This window comes from Dermochelys coriacea, chromosome 5 (assembly GCF_009764565.3).
Source record: "Dermochelys coriacea isolate rDerCor1 chromosome 5, rDerCor1.pri.v4, whole genome shotgun sequence".
Taxonomy (NCBI): domain Eukaryota; kingdom Metazoa; phylum Chordata; order Testudines; family Dermochelyidae; genus Dermochelys; species Dermochelys coriacea.
In genome coordinates, this window is record NC_050072.1 from 46,067,607 (window position 1) to 46,092,029 (window position 24,423).

Here is a 24,423-nt window from a genome sequence, read left to right on the forward strand (position 1 = left end):
ACATCTTTTCACTTAGAACTGGATTGAGACCACCAATACATTTCATATACATCTGGAACACCTATCAAACCACTCTTGATTGGGCTGAAGTTGAACTGGTAGCCTTGTATGCAGCCTTAGGGCTATATTCCTTTAAAGGTCTCCTTTTCCGAGAAGAGGAAGGTTGCACAATGAAGTAAAATATGTTTTAAGGAAACATTCTTATTTGCTTTAGAAAGAGCTATTGCATGCTCATAGTTGAAATATACATTCAGATATCTTCTTCACTAGTAAAAAACAAAGCAAAACAGACAAACAATATTTAACTGCATTCCTAGAGTAGCAGGAAAATAGGGCACAATGAACAAAGTGAACTGATACCTCTCAGGCCCAGATCCTTAGAGGTATTTAGGAACCTAATGCCCAGAAGTTAGGTGCCTAAACACCTTCGAAGATCTAGGACTCAAACTGTGGTGAAAGGCCTGATTTAAGAGCCTAGATATATACATAGACAGAACTTGATTCTTGATTATTCTGCATCATGTGTTGTCATTTTCACTAGTGTAAAGTAGGTGTAAGACACTGTCAAATCAGAATGGTATTGCATGGGTGTAAATGACTACACGGGGTGCAAGACAATGAAGAATTTGTCCCCAACACTTCAATCACAGAAAAATCTAAGACTAAAAGGTTAGGATACAGTAAAATTGTATTTTATATCTAAATTACTTTACCTGGTTAGTGTAAATAAATGACTCGACCTCTCTTTCCCAACTTCAGGAGTACTTAAAATTATCCTCAGGTTCATAAGGCAACCTAACAAAAATCAGGACATTTAGGTATATTGCAATATGTCACACTGCAGGCTCATATTGGTCAATTTCCCCAATAGATATAGGGGAAACTGTTCACAAGAAAACATTTACTATAAAATATAATCTGGTTTACATTAATTTACATTCCATATGTTGCTGCCATTATTATGGGCACAATAGTTAATGAATAGCACAGCATACAATTATTTTGAAGTGGTATAAAGTATTAGCCTGAACTAGGGTGACTATACAGCAAGTGTGAAAAATCAGGAGGGTATAGTTGCCTATATAAGACAAAGCCTTTCATATCAGGATGGTCCTGATAATATCAGGACATCTGGTCACCCTAGACTGAACCCCCACACAACTTTTTCACTACAAATATTTTCAAGAGTTTTGAATATTGTCATTAGTGGTCAGACTGTATGTGCTTGGGTTTGGACAAAAACAAACCTTGGAAATTACAAAAGATTGCAAAGTTATTGAAAAAAGTGCTGTCATCTTGACACAGTTTCTTTAAAATTTGGCTCCTCTTTACAACTGGAAAATGTTCTGTTAGGATTTTAAAGGGCAAGAGAACACTGTGGGGGGAATTAGTGAGAGAAAAGCGCACACTGACTTTGAATGCCAGCACAAAATGTCAGCAGTAGCCTCTCTAACAATTCAGCCATCACATAGCAACATAACTATAGTAGCATAAGTCAACCATGTATTCGCTGTATGGTGGGTGTAAAATTTCTTTACAAAATAGGTTTTAAGAAATAATTTGTTTTGTGCCAAACTGATCAGCAGTGAAATAGCTAATATTAGACCTGTCTAGCTACCCCTGAAGTCAATGGCAAAACTCTCAACAATGCCAATTGAAGGAGGAATGAATCTAATGTTGGTATGTAAATGGTCATCATTGTGTGTCAGGGTTAACACTATATTGAGATACATAAGGCAGCTCATAACTCTCTTTTTCTCTCAGCAGTCACTGGGGCTATATTTATAAACATTGTCTCTTGTGTGCATGAATAATCATATGCAAATGCTAGAATATATATATTTACATGCATAAGTAGAACACAAATCAAGAACAAATGGGTTTTGCAGAGGTATGTTCTGTCATTTGTGCAGCAAGTCATCATTGCACAACTGGAAGCCAGCTTGAGGATCCTTTGAAAATATGCAAAAAGAAAAGGAGTACTTGTGGCACCTTAGAGACTAACACATTTATCTGAGCATAAGCTTTCGTGAGCTACAGCATAAATGCATCTGATGAAGTGAGCTGTAGCTCACGAAAGCTTATGCTCAGATAAATGTGTTAGTCTCTAAGGTGCCACAAGTACTCCTTTTCTTTTTGCGAATACAGACTAACATGGCTGCTACTCTGAAACCTTTGAAAATGTGATAGCCTTGCACTGGGTTACTGTTGTTTACACCCAAAAGAGCTTAGCACGTTGCTATGTGCATACTGAAGAAGCAATCCTGCACACGGTCACTACTGCCATATCTTTATTCTTGTACGCAGTCTCATAGATATCAGTAGCGTAGTAAAGGAAATCAAGATCGCATTGTCCATTCGGGCAGGGACCGAGTCTTCTGTATCCTTTCTATTGTAGAGCCCAGAACCAACTCTTAATAATAGTAGCCAAAATGCTTTGCAACATTTAATTACACCTTTTTTTTTGTTTTTAAAAACTGACCAAGGAGTAGCAGGCTCCGCTTACAGCTCTACAAACTGCTCTGGTGTTGCTGCCTCAGGATGCTCTGCAGCCCGAGCGAGGACATGAATTTCTTCAGTGTTACTCCTAGGTAAGAACCCAGGTCTGGACCCCAAGGACTTGTCACCCTTCTCTGAGCAGCGTTTGGCAGGGAGGCAACCCCCTCCAATTGCATGAAGCACTGAAAAGTAGCAGGGGCGGAAGAGGACTCTCTGGAAAGTCCCAGCTCGGAGAGAAGGTTTCCTCCCTCCAGGCTGCTCTCTAATGACCGATTCTCTTCTGCTGCAGTGCTTCGCCAGCACGTTGCTCGTAAGTGGGCGAGGCCGAGCCTGGGAGTCCTGAAACCTCCTCAGCTCCAGCTGCCTGCCAGGCTCGCTCCTCCCCGTGCGCCGCCGTCCCGCCGCGAAGCCAGGGGCTCCTGGTAGCGCTACGCTTAACTCCTCTGGGGGCACCCCACGCCGTTCCCTCCCCGACCGCCCTGGCGAGCCTCCCAATGAGCCTGCATTTCCTCTGCCGGACACCCCATCCCCCTTCAGCCGCCACTACGCCCCCTTTCCCTCAGGACCCTGGGGCACTCCAGCCTCCCTTTACCCTGGGATGCCTCTCGCCCCCTCCCCCCCGCTACACCCTCTCGGCCCCCCACTACATTCCCTTTACCCTGGGACACCCCCGACCCTCTCACCCCCCACTACACCCCCTTTACCCTAGGGTACCCCATCTCTCCTTCACCCCCGATTGCACACACTACCTCAGGATACCCCCATAGCCTCGCTACCCCCCCACTGTACCCTACACCCTCTTTCCCTCAGGACACCGCCCTACCCCCGGTACACCCCTTTACCCCAGGGTAGCCCCACTGCACCCTTCCCCCTCTACCTCCGGCCACTCCCATCCCCTCTCGACCCCTCCCTAGCCCCCCGTGCCACACTAGGACACCCCCGTCATTGCACCTTCTCGACCCAAGGTCACCCCCACACCGCCTTTCAGCCCTTCTAGCTCAGGGCACCCCCGTCCCGCCTATGCCCCCAGGACGCCCCATCGCTTCCTCTACCCCTAGGAAACCCTTGCCCCGTTACACCTCCCTGAGCCTGTCTGCGCCCCCTCCCCAGGACTCCCCCCAGCCTGGCAGGCGCGCCTGGGGCTGGCCTTGGCTGGGGGAGGCGATGGCGGAGCGGGGGACGTCAGTGTAAGTGGGCCGGCCCTGGGCAGGGCAGAGCCTCTTCGCTCGCTCCCTCCCTCCCGCTGCAGGGAAGCAGCAGGGTCCGCGCTAAGCTCCCAGCCCCGTGCCTCAGTGAATGGTCCGGCGTCCGGGTGCGACTGGGGGGGCGGGGGAGCCCGGCCGCCGCGGGGGCAAAGGCAGCGCCTGGGGAGCCGGAGTGAGACCAGTCCCAGCGCCCCGTGCCGCCTGGCACCGGGGATTACCAGCCCGGGAGCCTGCAGAGCAGCAGCAGCACTAAAGTTGCAAGGGGCAGGCGGGTAAGTTGGGAAACAATTGGGATCTTTTCCATTCATTGCATGTGTCTGCAGCTCTGGCAGAGGGCGGCCTGGCTGCACCACGAACAAAACAGGGAAGAACTGGGGGTGGGGGCGACTTACGCGGCAAGCTTCCCTGCGTGTAGTTTTCTCTAGCCACAAAATAGACGTAGCTAGTGGTTGGAGGCGGGGGCTTGGGGGCTTACGAGTTCCTGTGTGTGTAGAAACTGGAATGTTGAAAGAGACCTTGAGGGTTTGGTATTGTTGTGCGTGGGGTGAGAAAGAGACAGAGGGATACAGCGATCCTGCCAGTTTATAGGCTTTGGTGTATTGGAAACAGCTGCAGCACAAAAAAGTGGGGATCCCACAAACAGGTTTGGTCAGGGGCGATGGAACGAGTTAAAGCCTCTGATAACCCGTGAAACTCTTTAAAACAACAACAACCGGCAAAACGGTGCGACTTCTCAACGCATTTTCCTCAAACTTCAGATCACGACTTGAGTAGAGGACCCCTTGGCATAAAACTTTGCAGCTGCACATTGCTTTGTTGTAAAGCTGTGTGTGAGGCTGGTGCAATGTTGCATAGGGCGCTTCTGCTTTGCTCGCTGACTATAACGACTCTAGCCTCGTTGCTGGAGCAGTTCCCCTTCCCTCTGTAATACATAAAGCAAGCAGATAAATCTGCCATTCGCTTTATTGCTCTGCTGCCTGCTGTGTCTCTCCAGGGTGGAAAATGACTGTGACTACATTGTTTTCTCCCGTGATTCTTTTGGATGTGTCAGTCGGAGGGAGCCCTTAATCTGGCACATACACTTCTGGTTGGGAATGAAAGGGCTTTCTGCCGTAATCACCCAGTCTCTCCAGTATGAGCTGTTGTGTGTTTTAAGTATATGAATGCACAAGTAACAATATGTAAGACATATATATGTATAGCTGGGGTTTTGGTCATTCACCCACTAACAAAACATCTGCAAGCTGCTTTTCTTTATCCTGTTTTTGTCGGTAATACTGTGATTAAAGAAAAGTCACAGTTCAGATGGTTCTTTTAGGGGAATTTAGTTTGTGTGAAGTGATGAATCATGTGCATTGCTGTAAGTTAAATAACTGAATTTACTTGAGCATGTTTTTGGTTGTTTTGTACTGCAGTATTTATTAGTTTAGGAACAGTAAAAGACCATCTAACAGGATCACAGAAATATAATTATGTCAGAGAAAGTGATGAAAATGAGTGAAGTTTCAACTGGGGTGATGGAGAAATGAGGGCGTTACAAAAACAAGAATAAGGCTTATCCGTACCCACATTCCCCAGGCCTTTTCTGTATTTTTCATGTGTTCGCTTGTGTTGTGTTACTTACACTCACCAGTCGCTGATTGCAACTTCACATATATGCTTTCCTGTCTCGGAGCAACATGTTGAGAACTTGATAGAGCAGCTGTGAATAAAACCAGACTTTGTCTGACGTTTAATGGTGTGTTGATAACTATGCCCTGTATCAGTATTATCAGGATTCTGCTTCTGCCTTGGGCACTCATTTGTAGTCACAATCCTTTCCCATGCTGTGTTTTAGAAAGCAGAGGTTCATATTTCCTTTCAAAGTTTGCTTTCTTCCTCCTCTCCAGTAACTCCCTCCCCTTTGACTTTCTAGGCTTTCGTTTAAACTAAACTACAGGAAATGGGGTGGGGGGGGGGAAGAAATGGGAGGAAATGGATAAAATATAAATAGCAGTAAAAAGTTTTTGTTACTTTAGTTGTCATTCAGGAAAAACTTATTAATACATCACATATATGAAGTGGTGTTAGATTCGGTCTTAGTACTTTACACACTTAAAAGCAAACCAGGAGGCGGTACTCTGACTCCCTGCACATGCAGCCACATGCATTCACTCATCATTTCTACTGTAGTGATAAGTCTTATGTCGGGGTGAGGGGAAGAAAAAAAGGGAAATAGTAATTGCTTTGATCCTTTTTCGAGTTAATGGCTTGCTGTCATGGAAATTACATCTGTTGTCCTGTAGTATACCAGTGTTTAACTTGTTATGATTTATTAAATGCCTCACCATTGGTTCAGTGAAAACTCTTTGTGTTAGGAGTTGCCTTGGTTGTCTGTATTTTGTATTGTTGGCGCTAAACAAAAAAAAATTACTGTTAAACTAGTCTTTCATTGTTTTGCATACTACAGCACAATAGAGGTTATTACGTAAATATTTATTACTTATACAGGAGGATACATTCTTTCAAAAGTCAGCTGTCTTGACGGATATCAAGAATAAACTGTTCTCACTTATCAACCCCTGTATTTTCAGTAGTTTTATTTTTACTGTGTGAGACGCATCAGTATAGAACAGGGTTTCTCTACTCATGGGTCGTAACCCAAAACTGGGTCACCAGAATGTGTCAAAGGGTCATGTCAAGGGGAGGGAGAGGGGAGAGTTGGGTCATGCTCTTGGAGGGAGTGGGGTAGTTGCAGAACCCAACCCACACTCATCCTGCAATGGCAGCTGCTGTAGCAGCTCTGTTCCAGTGGGGCTGGTTGGGCTGGGCTGGGCTCCCCACTAGAGGCATGGGAACCTGGTGCATGGGGATGCACGTTGCTCAGGTCTGCTGCCCCTCTATAGAGATGACAGAAGGCCTACCAGGCCAAATTTAAGTGAGTGGCACGATGACCCGATGCACCGAGTCACAATGCCACTCCATCATTGATAATTTTAAAATCAAGATTGGATACCTTTTGAATGACGTGTTCTAGGAATTATTTTGGTGAAATTCTGTGACCTGTGATATACAGGAGGTCAGGCTAGATGACCACAATGGTCCCTTCAGGCCTTGGAATCTATGAATCATACAAATTGGGTCCAGCGCGGGGGGGGCTGATCCAAACCTGAATAGTGCTGTGACCACAGAGGTTACAATGTCGGGAGGGGGAGCTGGGCCCAGGGACTGGGCAGGAGCTGTCGCTGTAGCACGTTACATTTATTTAGTACTTATTAAGTTAATGTATATATTATGTAATATTTATTTAGTAAACAGACTTTTTTGCACTAACACTATCTACTGGGTAATGGCAGGCCATCAAGATTTACAAATGGGTCCTGTGCCAAAAAAAGGTTGAGAATCTTTGCTATAGAACAGGGGTTCTCAAACTGTGGTCTGCAAGCTCCATTCAGGTGGTCTGCGGATAGTTCCCTCTAAGGTTCTCCTCTGTTTTTTCCACCAAATGCATCCGATGAAGTGAGCTGTAGCTCACGAAAGCTTATGCTCTAATAAATTTGTTAGTCTCTAAGGTGCCACAAGTACTCCTTTTCTTTTTGCGAATACAGACTAACACGGCTGCTACTCTGAAACCTGTTCCCTCTAAGGTGTGCACCTGGGCAGCTGCACATGAGAGAGTGAAGGGCCAACCACCTAATTAGTGGAGCTGTGCATGCGTGGCTCCACTAATTAGGTGCCTGAACCCTGGAGAAGACACCAGTGGTGAGGTGGTGGCCTTGGGGGAAATAGGGGATAAGTGGGATGGGACAGTGAGGGGAGAAGAGGGGGTGGGGGAACTTGGGACATGCAGTTCTGTGATGGCCAGAGAAAGAGGCAACTTTCCCCAGCTTCAGGGCTGCGGCTGCTGGGGAGAAATGGCCCTCCTTGCCAGCCTCAGTTCTGTGGCTGATGTAGCAGGGGAGAGACCCCCACTCCTTCCCAGCCCCAGCTGGGGGGCTGCTGTAGTGAGGGAGAGAGGGAGAGACCTCCCTCCTTTCCATCCCCAGCTTGGGGGCTGCCACGGTGGGCGAGAGAGGGAGAGACCCCTCTCCTTCTGAGCCCCAGCTCGGGAGCTGCCGTGGCAGGGGAGAGAGGGCATATCCATCACATTAGAAAGGTAAGACTACTGGTACTAAAACATGAGTTGTGTGCTTTTATTTGTAGAGGAAAAGAACATTAATTAAGTTTTTTTTTTTTAAATAGCACTTTTATCCAAAGAGCGTTACAATAGCTAGCAAATGGTACAAACAACATTTGGAAAGATCATTTGCCAAGACCCTCAGCAATTTTCAAGTGGTCCTTGGAAAAAAAAAAGTTTGAGAATCACTGCTATAGAAATCACCATCATGTGATATGTGAAAAGTCTATTCATCACTCTTTCAAAAAACAACCCCCAAACTAGATGTTAAATGTTTCAACATGTTAATACGCTGCTGAACTGGTTTTTGTTGAGATTGTGGAGATTTGTAGGTTTTTAATAATAGAGGCAATGCTAACATTTTAAAATTAATTTTAATGTATGAAGAGGCTGTAATTGTCTTGATTAATAATACACAATCTCTCAAATGAAATGATCACAGCATTGGTGATATTATTATTCAGCTAAGTTTGTGAGTATTTCCATTGTAAACTGATAAATATTAGCTTGGAGATTCAAGATTTGGGGGAGGGATTCGTCCAAAACTGTTTCTTTTGGCTGTAGCTGGATGACTAAAAATTGATTATCTTAATACTGAAAAGTGGTGAGGAAAATATGTATCCAAACTTACTTACCTTCTTATCTATTTGGATTGTAAGCTCTTTGGAGCAGGGACTTTTCTCACTGTATGTTTGTGCAGTACCAAGCGCAACTGAGCCCTGTCTCAATTGGAGCTTATAGGTGTATTATAATTAATAAATAATAAGAGTATGAGTATTTGGTCATCTCTAGTGGCTATAGAAGAGCAAAGCTCTACTATAACTGTCTGCTAATAGAGCAGATGAGGAGGGTGAGGTGACATCTTTTATTGGACTAACTTCTGTTGGCGATAGAGACAAGCTTTCAAGTTTACACAGAGCTCTTCTTCAGGCCTGGGAAACTCAAAGGCATCCCAGCTAAATAAAAGGTGGAACTTTAGTTCAAACAGTATCAGTTCATGCTTTTAGCACTGAAGGTCCTGGTTTCAAACCCCATTGATGACCAAAGTAAGAAGTAGTTGTGTGTGGGTTTTGGTTGTTTCTGTGTGCAAGACGGTTTCCTGTAACTTATTTCACTTTAGCAATGGATTCTTGTTGTCAGTAAAGAGAATAGATAATCTATAAAGAATCATGATGTTTGATTTTTATATTGATTCAGCATATAGCAGATAATAAATTTCTTCTAATATGTTTATCAGTAACAGAAATATGTGTATATATATCTTCCTACTGTATTTTCCACTGCATGCATCTGATGAAGTAGGTTTTAGCCCACGAAAGCTTATGCCCAAATAAATTTTAGTCTCTAAGGTGCCACAAGTACTCTTCATTCTTCTTAGAATATTGTGACATCGGCTATGGCACCTGATGAAAGGGTGGTTCTCGTCACCATTATATCTTGTGCAAGTACAGAATTATTTTAAAATTGGGCAGTCAAGTATGTCTGTTTGGTGTGGGAGTAGAGAGCCACTACAGCAGGGGGCGAGGAGTGGGTCCTGCACTGGTAGCTATGGGTCGACCACTAGCTCCATTCCCAGTACCTGGCAGATTTCTAGGCCCCCAGTCCAAGCAATAGCAAGCTTCTAGGAGTTTTCCCCTCCAGCACCCCAAAGCTGGCTCCTTACAAGGGAGGAGGAGGAGGAGTCTTGTGTCTTACACAGGGAAATCCCAAACAAAGCCACTAGAGCCACTGTACGGCCCCAGCATCCCCTGCATAGGTGACGACTCGGTGATTGCTCCGGGGCTGGGGCACCCATGGGGAAAAATTGGTGGGTGCTCTGCACTCACCAGCAGCGAAGCTCCCCGCCCTACTTCGACTCCGCCTCCTCCCCTGAGTGCGCCAAGTCCCCACTTCTCCACCTACCTCCCAGTACTTACCACCGCAAAACAGCTGTTTCATGGCTTAACAAGTTCTGGGAGGAAGGGGGGAGGAATGGGAATGTGGTGCGCTCAGGGGAGGAGGTGGGGAAGAGGCCAGGGTGGGGATTTGGGGAAGGGGATGGAGTTGGGGTGGGGACTTTGAGGAAGGGGTTGGAATGGGGGCGGGGCAGGGGTTGGAGGGGGTGGAGCAGGGGTGGAGTCGGGGCTGGGCCGGGGGCAGAGAGGGGTCAAGCACCTACCGGCGCCAGCAGAAGTCGGCGCCTATGATCCCCTGGATCCAGAACTATGCCGGGGAGACACCCCCTGCCACTAGAACCCATTTGTGCTTCCCCTCTCCCTAAACATATGGCATCTGGGAAAGAAACTGTACAGAAGAAGTAGCCAAGACCAGATGGCTTGATCATATTTCTCCAGTTTTTACTGGATGTTCTCTGTGCTGCACTCACTGGCTGTTTGTTGTCTCTCTCTTTCCCCTCCCTTGCCCGTCCCCCCATCCTCCAAGGGTCTCTTTTCCTCAGCTTCATTCCACACTAGCCCCTAATACCATCCTCCGCTCCTTCTTCTCACCCAGTTTGTTTCCCTTACCTCCCTTTTCTTGTTTTTCAATTTAGCTAATCTCCTTTTTGCCTCCATCCCATCCCACAGTCACGGAGCTAATATTACATTTGCTGCCATCACATTGATCGCTCTTAAAACCAACAAGGAGTCCGGTGGCACCTTAAAGACTAACAGATTTATTTGGGCATAAGCTTTCGTGGGCTAGAACCCACTTCATCAGATGCATGGAGTGAAAATTACAGATGCAGGTTATCTTTAAAGTGCCACCGGACTCCTTGTTGTTTTTGTGGATACAGACTAACACAGTTACCCCCTAATAATTGATAGCTCTGCTTCTATGTTGAATCTCTTTCCCCTACTCTTTGTCTTGACCACCTAGATTTAAAGTTCCTTGGGGCTTGGACTAACAGCTGCTTCTATGTTTGTACAGTACCTGGCACAAAGGGACCCCAATCTTGGTTGATTCTTAGGCACTACCATAATAGACAGGATTAACAAGCTGGAGCTCTGCTTGACTCAGTTGATTTTTCTGCCACAAGGATAATTAGAGCAACCCAAGAAGCCCCTGCCTCAAACCAAGAAGCAGAGGACAGGGCTGCAATATGGGAAATTAGCACTTTAACAACCGGCATACTGTATCTTCTTTTTAAAAGAAAGATAAAACCACCAATTATAGGTCTAATTTACAATTGTACAGAATTTCAGTAGAATTACAAGTAGCACTACCACCATTTTAAAGATTAATATGAAGGCTATTTATATCCCAAAACCAGACTTCAGGGTTTTATGTGACATCTTCTGCAGCAGCTGATGTCATAATACTTAAAGCAGAGTAGAAAGTTGCTATTTAAGGTATTAGTAATGTCATTAACAGTTGCTGGGAAAACTGGGCATCCATGCATCATCAAGTAAAGGAAGGAAAAAGAAATTTGTAATTCCAGTAGAATGCCTCTAATGTGTATATTTATGATTTGCACTAGGAGGTCATAAACTGTATTGCTTCATAGATTCCAGGAGCAGAAGGTACCATAGTGATCATCTACTGTATAACATGTTGCTATATAACACCGGCAATAGAACTTCCCCAAAATAATGTCTAGAATGGATCTTTTAGAAAAAATCCGATCTTTCACTTCAGTGATGGAGAATTCACCACAAAGCTTGGTACATTGGTCCAACGGCTATTGCTTATACTGTTAAAAATGTACACCTTATTTCCAGTCTGAATTTGCTTAGCTTCAACTTCTAGCTATTGGATCACATTATACCATTCTCTGTTAGATTGTAGAGCCCATTATTAAATATTTGTTTCCCATGTAGGTACTTACAGACTGTATGAAGTTACCCCTTAACCATCTATTTGTTAAGCTAAATAGACTGAGATCCTTGAGTCTATCACTATAAGGCATGTTTTCTAGTTCTTTAATCGCTCTTGAGGCTCTTCTCTGAACCTTTCCAATTTATCAACATCCTTTTTGAATTGTGGGCATCAGAACTGGACACACGTTCTTTTTTAGGCTGAGCACATTGCACACACCAGGGGCTCCTTGTACCCCTCTATTCTCCCCACTGTGCACAACCCTCCCATCGCCCTCTATTTCAGGGACTCCCTGCAAATATCTGCTCCCCCCACTCGTCCCTCATGCCGGTGGCTCCGTGTGCCCCATTCCTCCCTTCAATGCTAAGGTCCCCAGTCATGTTCCCTATGCTGGGGGCTCTGTGTGTGTGTGTGTGTGTGTGTGTGTTTCCTTTTTCTCTCCCATCTAAAGTACCTTTCATTCTTCCAATCTGGAAGGTCAGGTGGATGGCTGATGTCCTCTTTTCTCTCTCCCAGTATGGAGCAGGCTTTGGGGAGGCAACGAGCTAGGAGGGAGGAACATGAAATGCCTCCTTCACTCTGCTCTCCCTCTGTCTCCCCCACTGGCTGAGGATGCATCCCACAGTTGTTAAGTGTCTCGCTGCAGGGAGAGCAAAGAGCAATTTTTAAGCTGCTAATTGCTCACCGATTGCGTCAGGAGCTCTGTGTGGCTTCTTCCCCCCCCCTCCCCCCCACTCAGTGCCAGGGGCTCTGTGGGGTCGCTCCATTTCCTTCCCACCACCATTCTTGTTTTTTTTTTCCTTTCTGTCTGGGAGATAACTCCTTGTGTATGACAACTTTTATAAACTCAACTGGGAAAAGGGCAGAGGTGAGATCAGGCATATTGTTATGCTAGGAAGTGTTCATGGCTCCATCAGCTGGATCTCTGATCAATAAATGATTGCAGACCTGATTATAGCTGATGGGTCTGCTAACCACATTCCAGGGGCAGCATGTTCCCCATTTTCCCCCTTTCGATTTTCTGATTTTCACCAAAATCAACAGGGTTCTGTCTGTTTATGCCGAGAACAATCCTGAAACTTTGGAATTAATTGGATGTGGTGTTCAAAAGTTATCTCGTTACATCCAAACAGAGGAATGTCATTGAGTTGACTATTGGGCCTAGCAAACCATTAAAAAATTGGGACCCCAAAAGTGTAGTGATATCCTATTTCTTTTATCAAATCTTTGAGGGAGCTTTGAAGTCCAATATTAACATGTCACTATAACAAAATAGACCACTGAACATTTACTTGAAAGTATGAATTATGATGATTAATTTAATCTAGACAGTTCACTTTCTTAAAAATGTATGTCTATTTGGTATGCCTTATGCTTGCTTTTTCATTGTTTGTTCACCTACTCTCTCTAATTTGTAAATTACGGTAACTCCAAATGGGTGTCCCAGATATTAGTCAGTTTTACAATGTATTGTTTTAAAATGCATTCATTTTTAAAGTATAGGCATTTTACTGTTGATTTGGGATCTTAAATATTTCTTACAATTTCATTTTGATAAATTTTTAAACAAACTCCTGACTTTTTCACTTGTATTTAGACTTCAAAAGATCAGATATAGACAATAGGCAGATGATTTTTAAGGTTTTTAGGCAGTTACTCGAATTAATCCAAGTGTCAGTCCAATGTATACAGTGCTCCCAAGGTGTTTTCATACAAGGAAGTACTTCAAGGAAGACCAAACGCACAAAGAAAAAATAAATTTGTAAATTTATTGTGGATGCCAGAAAATTACTACAGGTCCTAATATTGAAAATGTGAATATTTGTTGTTTTGCTTCATATTGAAGATACTTTAAAGAGGGATAGTGATGGTGTTTGAGACTAGTCAGTCTTGACCATATGATTCTAAAAATTCACCCCACTGGTACAAAGTGAGTTTACACTTCTCTGTGGAAAGCAAAGGCTTGGAGGATAAATTTGGGGAGAGGCTTCCCCAATTTTCCTTATCTTCTTTTGTCCGTAATCAGAATGTCTTTTCCAGCTTAAAGCTTCACAGTGATCTTGTGTATTAGTTTTTGGAAGAAACCAAAATGTTTGGACATGTTTGTGTCTATAGAGTTGTACAGTGAAATTTATTACTAGTTACTTTTATTTATATGGTTTTTGAATTTTCCTCTTCTTTTTTGAAGAGTGAAAACTGAACAAAAAGCAACCCTGGGAGAAACATGCTGCTGTGTAGCAACCTGCTGCCAAATCAGATATAGCCCCCATGAAAAATGAACACAGGAGACATCAGTTTTCCCCCTCATTTCAAATTATTTTGCTGACAGTACTATCCTGTCATCTGACAGATTGGAAGCATCGTTGGAGTCTTGTCTTATCTGTAATTACTATAATTTCTTTATTGAAAAATGCCTTATTTTTATGTGAGAGTTACAATTCATGAATTATATCTTTTTTACTACCACCTGACACATTACATGTTTCATATTTATGTACAGTTTGATAATTCAGTCATTAAGAATACTGATGGTCTGTTCCCAATAAATAACACCAATAATTTAAAACAAAAACCAACCAATTGAATGGGTTTCCAGTCAAATAGCATGATGAATTAAATTTATTAAGTTGCATTGTATGGTCTTGGCCCCTTTCACCTTGAAAGAGTACCTCTGATTCCATGCATTTCTTGAGCCCTTCTGCTAAAGCGGTTTTTGTTATTTAAAAATAAACAAAATTTCTTGTGAGCTTAGTGGTGAAAAAATTGTCATATTGACCGCCTTAGTGATTGTAGACCTATTTTTTGTGCCAAACAGATGCAATTCAGGCCTAGTCTAAACAAAATGGTACAGTGGTTTATCTAAAGTTTTGTTTGGAAACAACTTCAGTTTCTCTATGTAGACAAGGCCTTGGTCAGCTATCTTGGACAAATTTCATCATACAGCTTCCAAACCTGTTCTGTAAAGATCAGCGCTAAGGTGGGAGGATAGTTCAGTCTTCATATTTGATCCTTCTGCAGAGATTGCTGATAGGGATACCAATTAGTGCCATTTGTGATTGTAGCTTTTATAATGATAGGTTTCAAAGTAGCAGCCGTGCTAGTCTGTATCTGTAAAAAGCTAAGGAGTAGTTGTGGCACCTTAGAGACGAAAAAATTTATTAGAGCATAAGCTTTCGTGAGCTACAGCTCACTTCATCAGATGCATATGCTCTAATAAGCTTATGCTCGAATAAATTTGTTCGTCTCTAAGGTGCCACAAGTACTCCTTAGCTTTTATAATTTTCTAGACAAGTAAGTTGCTCTTAGAGCCAACTCATTTTACATGGGTCAATGAATTACTATTAGCAGGGATCACTTCTAAGAGGAACATTAGAAATATTGAGTCCTTTGAAAGACTCCCACTGCCCCAAAAAGCAAGCAATCAAACACTATCAAATTTGCTGAAGTGCATGTGCTTGGTAATATAGTTTGCAATTCTTCATTCAGATCACCTGTCTTCAGATGATGGCAGTACACCAGAGCTTATCTTTGGTTTTTATACTTTGGCCGTTAGCACGTAAAAGTCCCTTTGATACAGTCTGTGCAAAATAACAATTTGGGGGAAGGAAGTGTGCAAGGAAAAATACATTACAAGCATAGAGGTTGAGTTTGTTATAACTACTTTTGTTGTGGGGTCTTTTCAGATGGGCAGAAGGAATTTTTTCTTGTAAAATCTGTTAAATGTCTGAGGTTTAACAAAGAGCAATACTTGCGTCAAAAGTTTCAAAGGTGGTTCTTTATATGCCATGAAATACAATACATTTGATGCACTTCACACGTAATTAGTTAGTATGGCTTTTATGAATAATGCCTATTGAGGCTGCCTAATTTCATTCAAGCTCTGTCAGAGTGTGGCATTTGTGTAAGATGTCTCCCCCTGATAAAATTAATTTCTTTCAGGCAACAGGCAAGGCAATCAGTAATCTGAAATTAAGTCCATCTAATAACACTTGCCCTTCAATGTGCACGGAAAAGACTTGACATAATTTAATATTTACAAGAAAATTCTTGTCTGAAAAACTGAATGATCAAAACTGTATTTTCATTGTGTTCCAGATGTGGCAACTCATTCTCTTGGTTTTTTTAATATGTTGAGAATAACAGGGCATACTTGGATTTTGAATGCACATTTCAAGTCAGATTTGGGGGATTTCTTCTAGAGGTATATAAATAGAACATTTATGTTCTGTTCTCAATGTTATGATCTCAGCTAGTCTGTAGGCCAAATTCAACGTTGTAATTGAATTATAGTTTTATGCTCAATAGAAAATCGTATACAGTTCTGTATGTTTTTGTGGATTGTATCATTCAGTAACATTTTTACTGTGATATCCTCAGTGCAGTGTCTCTCTGGTATGGCTTACCTTACGTAAGTTAATGATAGGGGTGTTGGAACAGTTTTTATTGTGGGGGTGCTAAGAGCCATTGAACCAAACTGTAAACCTTATATATAATGGAAACTACTTCATGCCGGGGGGTGCAGTAGCACCCCCAGCATCCCTAGTTCCAGCACCTATAATGAAGGCATCTGTTTGTTCTGTTCAGTTTAGATATTTTTGTTCACCATGGACATAGTACACTAAGATAGCTGGAATTCAAACTTTCCCAATGGTCACCCAGCTGATCTCTCTGTGACGTTTGAGGTAATTTAGCAGAATGTGTATGGTGTTTTATGCTGTGTATACACGTATATCTAATCATTAGTCATACTTAAGCTGCATAAAGTTAGCATAATTGCCTTCATCCAGTGCTTAACAGATAGATGACACAAACATCATTACACAACAGCTCTGGCAGCTTGAAATAGAGCTTGCCTTTCATTTTAGCAAAATTTGGAGACCTAGAACTGAGCTCAGGGCCAGACTAGAACATGGCTGGGTAAAGGTGGCTTAGAGCTATCCTTGTATTCTTCTGCTGATCTGGGGGCCAACAAAACTGAGTCCAGTTACACAACGAAGCATCCTTAGGGATATTCTCACTTAAACTTGGTTGCTTGTGTGTCAAAAGGATTTGTTCCAGCAGCTATGGGTTGCTAGACCAGCGTTTTCCTATGTTTTCAGGTTTAAGGCACACTTCAATAAAAGATTTGTGTGTGCACCCCCACCCCACACTAAAATTATTAAAACAAAATTTATTCTTAATGAGAAATTTGAGCTTGCCTTGATATGCAGAGTCATTAAATCTTAACAGGAAATGATGACATTGCAGCAGAGCTCTTGCTCCACGGATGCTCTTTTTGTTTGTTTTTGATGTAAGACAGGCTTGAATAAAACTTAATTTCCAGTTGGGCATGAGTACTGATATCTGTTGATTTGTCAAGCTGCAATGCAAATTTTCTACTTTTATTTGAGGGTTTTTTCTCTGAGCATAGTCTCAATGTCAGCTGACATTATCAATGCGGTGACTTATATTATCTGAAAGGGGAACTTTTGCATTTTCATTTGCACCTAACATTACTCTCACCATTTCTTGCATGCTGGTAAAATTAATGTTTCTGCAACTGTATGTGGTTTTTTCCCCTTTGCTACAAGCTCAGCGACCAATAGCTTGCTTCCCGTGGTTTATCAGAAACTGTTACACAGCCTTTCATCATTTGCACTTATTTTTCATTTTGATCCATCAAATGCTCAAAAAAATTTGCCTTATTGGCAAGGGATGGAAGTTTGGTTGTAAGGTGTCGTTTTAACTTACATGGGACACCTGATGATGGTTTGAGTTTTTCTCCACACACAAGACTTCGAGGAGGGCAAGATGGTTTACCTGTCAATGAAAATCCAAATTGCCAATAACTCTCACAGTAGCATTGCCTCACCACTTGGACTTCCTTGTGTTCATATTCAGCTTCGTTGCTGAAAGTAGATGTGGAGGTGCCAGAATCTGTTTTCTTCAAATATTTGTCCATTTTTGAGTCTTCAGTTCAAAATGATTGATATGAAAACACGACTACCGTGTGATACCACGTGAACGGCAAGGTCACATGAGCATAGTGTGTAACGTCTGTCTCTCACACGTATACCCGAAGAGCAACAGCACAAAGTGCAATTTGATTTTGACACTAATTAAAATTACTGACTTTTCCAAAATTCCGGGGCAAATATGTTCATTCCTGATGGCACACTGGTTGGGAAACACTGCGCTAGAGCACAAGGATGCCAGAGTTATATTCATTTCACCCCTGGAAACACGTCCTAAGCGTGGACCGGATGGAGGAGCAGGCTTTAGTTGCTTTACTCCATGTGTGGATTTCCCTTGGCAAGGGCAATTCTCAGATGGCCGGTTCAGCTAGCTTTGTGGTTGCTATGGCAAAACAGCCAGAACGGGGCCCAACATCCAATCTTAAAAGGGAAAGGTTGAAAAGAAAATAGGCCAAAAAAAAAAAAAAAAGAGGCAATGGCAAGAAACGAGTGTACATCTCTTCTCCCCCACCCGTGCCTGATTAAGGACTGGAACTAACAATAACAATACTTGTTCCAATCATCCTGACTACATTACTTGTGTATTGTATTCCTTTCTCCACCATTTTTCTGTCTTGTTTTTTGTTTGTCTTCCTGTACTGTAATCACAATTTACAAGTATGACACTACATCCCATATTCGGCATAGTAATATTACAATATGATTATGGCATAATTATGATGCATTTTGTATAAGATGGGTCATGTAAGATGTCATTCGAAAAGTTATGATTTGCTGAATGATTATCTTTGTGTATGTATCATTTTTGTATCCGAAGTTATGAATATTGACTATGTATCTATATTTCAAATGCAGTTACACCTGGGTTACACCCACTAGGCAAGATGCTTCCAGTCTAAATAGCTGGTTGGGAAGGGCCTATTCAAGGTAATGGGCCATCAGGGGAAACAGGCCTTAGGAGAAGCTTATCTCCCACCTGGTGAGCCTTCCTGAGAATGCTTCAGACAGCCTTGTAAATAATGGCTTCTATGACTCAGCAAAGTATGCAAGGGCCTGTGACCAGACCACATGACATGAGTCTCCATTTTGTGTACCTGTATTTTTTTACAAACTGGGCTGGGAGCCGCATGTGAAACAAAGGGTACCCGCCATATGGAAAAGCTATATAGAGTAGGAAGTGACATCATCGGTGGTTCTTCACTGCCCCACCACTCAACACCTAAGAGAAGCTCCGAAAGAAAAGGACTTGGAATGGGAATGGGGATCCCAAGCTGCAAAGCAAGTGCAGCTTGTGCCTTGAGAATCTGCAAGCCTGTTTGTATCATCAGTCAGGGTGCGAAATTGCTAATTCATATCCAATATTTTTAGTATTTTAGGCTTAGTTTCCGGTTTTGTTTATTTACTAGGTAATCTGCTTTGATCTGTTTGCTATCACTTATAATCACTTAAAAGTTAACTTTTGTAGTTAATAAACTTGTTTTATGTTTTAATTTAAAGGAGTGTGCCTTTGACTGAAATGTCTGGGGAAAATCTTAGCTTGGTTAACACAAGGGTATTGTGCGTATTTCTCTCCATGTTGAGGGAGAGGTGAACTGAATAAGAATTCTTCTTCGAGTGCTGTCCCTGTGGGTGCTCCACTCTAGGTGTCAGTGCGTCCTGATGCTGTTGATCAGAGATTTTTGGTAGCAGTGCCTGGTCGGGACGCAGGCGCTCAGTTGGTATCTTCCGTCTCGTTGGAATCTTCCTGAGCACCTGCATCCCGCACCCCTCTCAGTTCCTTCTCAACCATCCCTGGCTGAAGACGGGACTCGGGGCAGTGCTGCTTCTCTTCCCTGTTCTCTGTAGGAAAAAAGTAACAAAGAATATAGAAATAGTTATTAGTTACATCCCAGCTGTTTCCCTTCCTTTAGTGTAGTTGCATCGTTAGTTAGTTACTTAGTTAAAAAAACAAACAAAAAAAACTTTTCGCTTCAGGCTTGTCTCCCGCTGAGACACTCTCCCCTGCCATTTCTAATTCACAATGCCAGGGGCTTCAGGATTCAAAAAGTGTGTTTCCTGTCAGGACTCCATGCCATGGTCAGATGGGCATTCACATGGTGTGAAGTGCCTTGGGGAAACCCACATCCCTGCAAAGTGCCTCCACTGTACGAGCCTCAAGTCAAGGGCTCTGCGCAACAAGGACCTGCGGCTTAAAGTGCTTCTAATGGAAAAATCCCTGCAGATTTTGGAGTCGGGGAAAGTTAAATCCACTCCTTAACACTCCCCGGCCAGATCCGAACCAGTGGGGAGCGTTGCTTCACCCTCTCTGGAGCAGAGGCAAGAAGCATAGCAGTCTCATAGGAGAGACTCCGACAAGGGTAAAGAGTCTCCCGCAAGATCCTTACCCTCTGTGCTGACAGCGCCACAGGCACCAACTCTTTCTAAAGCTTCAGCTGTAGCTCCTGCAGACCGCAGAGACAGGAACCCGACCTCCCGTAACAGGAAGATTTCCGTGGCACTGAGTGCCTCAGTGTTAAAAATAGCCACAGTGCCGGCTGCACACTCTGCCCCTGTGCCAAAAAGGACATATACTTCCAAATGTGACCAGTGGGCATTTCCCTAAATGGTCTTTCTTGAAGAATCATTATGTGATAGAAGATAACTTACAGACCAAATTACAAATTCTTTAGGGATGTATGCTGTAGAGAAGTACCACCAAACTATATCGTTTGTCTGTTTAAACAATGCTATCTGGTAATCTGCTTTGCTTCTTAATTCCTCTAGGCAGCATGGACCATCTAGCCTGAGTTTGTTTGTGCGTGTGCATGTGTGTGTGAGAGAGAGAGAGAGAGATCTTGGTCTTGAGAATGAGTGATCAACATCAGTGTTTGAAGGGGGAGGCATGAGGATTTATTGGATTGCCTATATAGTTTAAAAGCTCAAAATAATGAATTCTAATCTCATTACAGATTACATTTTAATTTTATTTTAATTTAATACTCTTAAAAGGTGCTCATTTAATAGCCCTGGTAATTGAAGTCCTGTTTATCTAAAGAACTGCAAAAGCATAGGAGCAGCATTGTTTTTCCATCAATGACTCACCATTGCTGTGAAAGGAATATCTCTAGGGTTGAAAGAATAGTTTAGTCTCCTTAGGCTCTCTTGAGTTAGCAAACAAGCATATCAATTATGTTACTGATTTTTGTGACGTGGATATTTGTGCATTGAAGGCTACACAGTAACAACTATGTTCATTTCACTAACAGCTGTTTAGCTATTAGCAATTTTCAGGGCTAGATTTGAACTAGCAACCCAGAGGTATAAGGCTCTGTGTTTCATTAGCAGTTGTCCCCTGAGGCATCCAGCCTCCATCCTTTATTGCATCCCTAATTAAAGCCTTACATTTAAAAAGTAATCTTGACAATGGCTGGCTATAGCTTTCAAGACAGAATATTTTAATCAAAGTTGACTACAAGTAGAGAAGAGAGACTCCTGGAACTGATGCTTTTCACGGAGATTCTGTTTACAGGGGTAAGAGAGGAGGACACACTACCAAATGGGGAATCCTAGTGCAAAGTACCTTTCTCAGGATGTAGATCACTTGCTTTAATCCAGCCAGGAAAGTCAAAGAGCTATAATCTGGGTTTGGACAAATGTACTTGATTGCTAGTACTCGGGTAGATTAGGGGAAGCGGTCCCGTGCAAGAGGTTTGCGGTAATGCTCTGCAGAGATGCCTACCCTTTTTCCTCTTTAGGTACCTCCAGCGGATGACCAGTGGGAGGGTGGTAGGATTCCATCTTACTCTGTTTCAGTTGCTCAAATACCACAGTGATGAGCATCATATTTGAAGCTGAATAGAAAAAGATAACTTTGTATTTCAGATAAATTACAGCTTGGTTAATTCAACTTTATCTAAATCTCCCTGTAGTTTTATTTGGATAGGGTATCTTTCATTTCCTGCCCAAAACTGCTATATAGTTTTTCTGTTTTAAATAGCTGGCTATATTCCACCCCAGAGATGATTGCATTTCAGTGATGCTAAAGTGATCATATATGAACTCATAGCTGTCTTGCGTGCATGCTGCAACTTATTTAATAAATTTTTATAAAGCACTTTCAGATTTTTGTGCTATACAAGTAAATTTTATTATGTATTAAAGGGTGAAACCACTGAACTACTGAGAGGTTTTTTTCACGCAACGCACTGTCAGCCTCTGGAACTCCTTGCCAGAGGGTGTTGTGAAGGCCAATACTATAATGGGGTTCAAAAGAGAGCTAGATAGATTCATGGAAGATCGGTCCATCAATGACTATTAGCCAGGATGGGCAGGAATGGTATCCCTAGTCTCTGTTTGCCAGAAGCTGGGATTAGGTGACAGGGCATGGATCACATTGATGATAACCTGTCTGTTCATTCCCTTTGGGGCACCTGCCATTGGCCACTGTCAGAGGACAGGATACTGGGCTTGATGGACCTTTGGTCTGACCTGGTATGGCCGTTCTTATGTTGGAGTGTATTCTTTTAATACTGAGATGGGGGAGTTACTCAAAGGGGACATCCGATATTGTTGTCAGTTTGTATTTAAATTGCCAGAGATAATTTCCTACTGATGCCAATCTATTAAATACAGATTTAAGTGAGGAAAACTGTAAATTTTTGTCTCTCTTTGAATTGTAAAGGTTGCAAGAATCAACCTGTTTAGAGTTAAGGATGCAGGGTAATGTCAGCAAAAAGTTGTACCGTATGAACCAAATGCCTCTTATTCATCTTCTCTATAATTTAAGACCGAAGTACTTTTAACGAAACAAAAAAAACCCATGAACATTTGTCTGTCTCCTGCCAGTTGGCGTCAGCTGCAAATTATGATGTTTCATGTCAGCCATACTAAATTCCAAATGAAATAATACAAGTTGTCTAATTAAGAAAATGTCATTATGTTTATAATCCTGACGTGGTTATGTTAATTTATTTTCTTCATCCCCGGTTTAAAATCTTATTTATGGAAGTCTCTCCTCTTTTATTTTTCCCCCCTCGTACATTTCAGATATTTCTTAATTCATTTTCATGTCAGTATGTATGTGGATTTCTCAGAGGTTCAATCCTACGCAGCAATGACACAGTCTCTCACATACCTGTGTAGTGTTGGGGATGGGGAATATGGAGAGTAGCACATTTTGTGTCAGGACTACTACTGCAGACGTGTATTTGCTGGATTCATTTAAGTTTTGTGCACACTTTGTTTCTCTATCACACGTGAATTTACTTTGCTTGTGGCCTCTTTAGCAGCTGTGGAAATTAAACTGTAGCTCTTTAGAACAATAGGCTATTTGCAGCTTTCTTAACAGCCAAAAGCCTCCTCCACTTCCAAATGACCAAATAAACAGGTGTTTGCGGTGTAGTTGTAGCAGTATTGGTCCCAAGATATTGGAGAGAAAAGATGGGTGAAGTAATATCTTTTATTGGACAAACTTCTATTGGTGAAAGAGACAAGCTTTTGAGCTACACAGAGCTGATCTAAATCAGAATACTGAAGTACTTCACCAGGAGCAGTTCAGTTAATGCTGCTGATTCTATTTTTTAATGTTCGATTTTTTTTTTTTAATGTGTAGTTGCATGCAACCATAGAGGTCAAGGTGACTGAGTGATATAGTGTGGTTTCGCTATGAATGCTTCTTCAAACTTTTTAGAAATGAGAACCTTGATGTTTTAGAACTTTTCTAGTGAAAGGAGTTGCACTGCAGAGTTATATTTTACAAAACAGCTGTAATAAACTGAATCTAAATGAAGAGCTACAAACAATATTCTAAGCTCTGGACAATATTCTAAACTCACGTGTTTACAGGTTATTTTTTATACCTCTAAACATGTGATCTTCAACTTTGTCCCTACCTTGAGAATACAATTCTGTTATCTCTGCAGATTTATTAAAGCTTAGCCAACCACAGGCAGTTATGACCAACAGCACTATAGCCATGTTGCTTGTGAAATGACAAGGGCAGACCAAGTTTTCTGCCCGCTCAGCAAAGGTGGTCCAGCTCCTTGGCTGGTCAAGAAACGCATCTCCTCCATTTAGACAGTCTGTACAAGAGGAGAGCTCAATCTGACGTTAGGCTTGGTTATGCATCTAACAAGTGGATCAGTCAGAATAGAATATACACAACCTCTGCTATTGCTGAGGGGGTTTCTAAACATATACTGCTTTGCCTCCAGATAGAACAAGAAGACTACATGGTTCTTTGCCAGGCAGAAGCAACAAAGGGCCGATGCTCTGGGTGGTCTTTCTCAGACCTGTCCAAAGGAACTCTACGTATTTTTCCCTTTATCCTCCTGATAATCAGAGCTATTTAAAAAAATCATAGGGGCAAAAAGCCCTGTATTATTCAAGGTGGCTCACCATGGTTCTCAAACTGTGGCCACACTACAGATCTTACAGCAGTGTAGCTGTAGCACTGCTTATTCAGATGCTCTAAGCTGATGGCAGAGACTTAATTACTCCAATTCCCATGAGCGGTGGTAGCTATGTCAACAGGAGAAGCTCTCCCGTGGACCTAGCGCTGTCCACACCAGTGCTTAGGTCTGTGTAACTTACGTTGCTTGGGGGGGCTTATTCACACTCTGAGTGACATAACTTATACCGATGTAAGCTGTAGTGTGTACTAGTCTTAGTGTTTGTGGTGCCACACCTTTCCTTAAATCTTCCTGTAGCAGTGACCAGTTCTGCAGCTGAACCCCGTGAGACACTCTCTACTTAACAGCCTTGAGGATGAAAAAGGGACCACTAGCAGAAAAGGGATACTTAGGTGAGGTCTTTACTGCCACCTTCTCTTCATGAA

General features: G+C 42.5%; 1 protein-coding gene across 5 annotated transcripts in view; it reads left to right on the forward strand.

The window, feature by feature from the left end:
• The first annotated feature begins 2,930 nt into the window (after window positions 1–2,930).
• LHFPL2 (LHFPL tetraspan subfamily member 2) overlaps window positions 2,931–24,423 on the forward strand; it is a 194,724-nt gene continuing 173,231 nt past the window's right edge. For all 5 annotated transcript variants that reach the window (XM_038401306.2, XM_038401312.2, XM_043515308.1 and 2 more), the window contains exon 1: window positions 2,931–3,976. The gene's annotated coding sequence lies outside the window, so the exon portion shown is untranslated. The remainder of the gene's footprint in view (window positions 3,977–24,423) is intronic.